General features: G+C 40.1%; 1 non-coding gene across 1 annotated transcript in view; it reads right to left on the reverse strand.

Moving 5' to 3' along the window:
• LOC143266253 (small subunit ribosomal RNA) overlaps window positions 1-200 on the reverse strand; it is a 1,933-nt gene extending 1,733 nt beyond the window's left edge. The window contains exon 1 of the ribosomal RNA XR_013041305.1: window positions 1-200. This exon is cut by the window's left edge and continues 1,733 nt beyond it. This is a non-coding gene — a ribosomal RNA (small subunit ribosomal RNA).
• Window positions 201-3,497: the final 3,297 nt, after the last annotated feature.

The raw sequence follows: 3,497 nt of genomic DNA on the forward strand, positions 1-3,497 counted from the left end.
CCATCTCTGGGTGGAATTCTGGTTTGCATGTATTAGCTCTAGAATTACCACAGTTATCCAAGTAAATTGTTGTACGATCTAAGAAACCAAAACTGATTTAATGAGCCATTCGCGGTTTCACCTTAATTCGGTATGTACTTAGACATGCATGGCTTAATCTTTGAGACAAGCATATGACTACTGGCAGGATCAACCAGGGAGCTTAAAGAATTATTTCATTTTTCTTAAGCCAATTTTATTTAACATCAAATTGGGTCTTTCTACGTTCGACGGCGCCTTTACAATTTAACAACGACCGATCGACGTTAAGACTCACAATTCTCCTCCTCCTCCTTTTCTCTCTCTCTCTCTCTCTCTCTCGTTTCGATTTTATTACGAATCCTCCACAACCTCAATGCCGGAGATTCGAAGAAACGCATATCGACGTAGTAATGCCGAAGAATAATATTCTCTCCGGTTCAAAAAAGTTTTGAAAGCACGTACACACCGCTTTCACGCCGTTCGTCGAAACGTAAGAAGCGCGTAAACCGCACACGCTCGGAACGAATTAATCGATCCCCATTCGGTGTAAGCGCGTAACAAGCACGCTGGACGTTGTGTTCGTTTATTTCAGTTTTTCAGCTTAAACGTTCCCTTTTCTTTTATGATTATTTTTGTACAACTTTTTGTACACGAACCAATTTGCAGCTCTCCTCTTTTTGCCCGTTTCCTTTTCTGGTTCGTAATATTATTTATATTACGTGAAGTTATATTATAAGTCTTTGATATACAATATTTCGTTTAACGACACAACACCGAAATAGCGCGTATAGCGGATCACGCTGGACAATACGCTATGGCGCGTACAGCGGACATGCTGTTCGTCGAAACGAATCGAAACCGTGTCGATATAAACGTTTCGTTCCTCCACGGGGGTCTCTTTCTCTTATTTTGTATCGATAAAGCGCGTAAAAAAATGCAAATCCTTTCGTGCCAGAAAGATTTCTCGTTGAAAAGTTTTAGAAGCACGTAACACCGCTTTTCATTTCACGCTTTGCATCGAAACGGTATAAGCACGTAAACCACACACGCTCGCTCGTATTGAACCTCCACAATATCGGTGTTCTTTCGCCTTTTTTCATAAATACCATTTTTTGCAATGAACCAATATCAGCTTAAACGTTCCTTTTTTATTTGGTTCTTCTCTCTCCTCTCATGTGTTTCAGTCATATTAAAAATTGTTGTTCCTCCAAACTCTCTCTATTCTCTCTCCTTTCACTCTCTTTGGTATTTTATTTAAGACACACCGATAAAGGTTAGCGCGTACAGTGGCGTGCTGAACGTACCGTGATAGCGCGTACAACGGACATGCTGTTCGAAAAACGAACAAGAGGAAGCACGTACAAAGGTAGCTCGCGCTAGGCATATATCGATACGAAACCTCCGTTTTTAGTCTCTCTTTTCGTCGTGGATATCGAAGAAGCGCGTAAAAGAAAATCCCGCTAAAACTCTCTCCGTGCCGGAAAGTGTGTATCCGTTGAAATTTTGGAAGCACGTACACCCGCTTTCACGCTTTACATCGAAACGGTATAAGCACGTAAACCACACACGCTCCGTATTGAACCTCCACAATATCGGTGTTCTTTCCGCCTTTTTCATAAATACCATTTTTTTGTGATGAACCAATATCAGCTTAAACGTTCCCTTTTTTTATTTGGTTCTTCTCTCATGTGTTTTTCAGTCATATTAAATTTTTGTTCCTCCAAACTCTCTCTTCTATTCTCTCCTTTCAACTCTCTTTGGTATTTTATTTAAGACACACCGATAAAGGTTAGCGCGTACAAGTGGCGTGCTGAACGTACCGTGATAGCGCGTACAACGGACATGCTGTTCGAAAAAAACAAATCGGAGCAAGCACGTACACAGAGAATTTTAGCTCGCGCTGGGCACATCGATTCTTACAAATCCACCCAAATTTTTATTTTCTCTCTCTCAAAATTTCGTGTCATAGTTACGATACACACCGTAATAATATTTTTTGTACGTATAAGCGAAAACTCGATGTAATATCGAGAAATCACCCGTACCGAAAACTCTTCACTTTGGAAGAAGTTTCCATTTCAGAAACCGTTTTTACGAGTCATAGTTACATATTATTTCGTTTCAATATCTCTGCGCTGTACGTATAGTGAAGCATTTATTTAATATTTTACTTCATCGTACCGAAAAACTCTCCGCGAAGAAGAAGTTTTCTCGCGCATCGAGAAAATATTTAGGCGTTCGAGACGCACAAAACATTAAGGGGACGTAATATCATTTCTGAATTTCGGAATAAATATTCCGTTTCAAAATTTTTTAGCCTCTCGACTGAAGGCGTTGTAACGAACAAGTTCGTTCAACACCACTATCTAATTCATTTTTAAAATAAATTTTATAAAACCTTTTTTGGCCCGTTTTAGAACGGTCGGTTTTATTCTATCCCTTTTTAATTTTTAGTAGCCTGTGCCGCTTGAGTCAGTACAACGTACACACCAAAGTGCATACGAGTCACCAGCCTCATGTTAAAGGTTCGTCGCATATGTGCCATTTGGTCTTAGACGCCGACACGCGACAATGCAGTGTGGAGAAAATCCTGCATCGATACCGAGAACACGAACAGTCGAGGCAACACGAAGTTACGCACGAGGAGCGGTGGACTAGTTCTCAACCGAGGTCATAGAATAGCCACGCGCCCGACTCTGTTCCGTCTGGTACGATCGGACCGAACGTCTCCTTATAGGTACCGAACGGCCGGCCGGATGGTCGGCGACGCCGGCCGTTACGCACGGGCGCTTACGATGCTAACGCGCGATCCGAACGTGCCAATTCGAAAGTGCGGTAAAACTTAGCGCGAAAAAATCGATTTTTCAAAAAGTTGTCAAACACGCTAAAAAGTATACGGACGATGTTTTAACAATTATTTTACGAAATTTAATGACAAAATTAATCGAAAAAAAATTTTTTTTCCTTTTCTCGCCAAAATAAATACCAAACGAATTTCTAACGTAATAAACGAGTAACAAATAACAGTATACGTCCAAATAACATACAAGAATCGAGAAAATATTTATATTTTTTCAAAAAATTGAGCAAAAATCTCTCCGCATAGTCGGTTCGGTGCCGAGTCCGAACGTACCAAAGTCCCTCCGGCATAGTCGGTTCGGTGAATCGACGACTGACAACCTATATAAAAAACGATTAAAACCTATAGAATAACGTATCACTAGAACATTTATACCATTTTGGCACGTTCGGATTCATAATTAACGAAATTATCGAAAATTTTTCATTGCGCATAGTCGGTTCGGTGAAAAGGTGACTGACAACCTATATTAAAAATGATTAAAACGTATAGAATAACGCACTACTAGAACATTTATACCATTTTGGCACGTTCGGATTCATAATTAACGAAATTATCCAAAATTTTTCGTTCCGCATAGTCGGTTCGGTGAAACGATGACTGACAACCTATATAA

Source organism: Megachile rotundata, unplaced genomic scaffold (genome assembly GCF_050947335.1).
Source record: "Megachile rotundata isolate GNS110a unplaced genomic scaffold, iyMegRotu1 scaffold0114, whole genome shotgun sequence".
In the NCBI taxonomy this organism is placed as follows: Eukaryota; Metazoa; Arthropoda; class Insecta; order Hymenoptera; family Megachilidae; genus Megachile; species Megachile rotundata.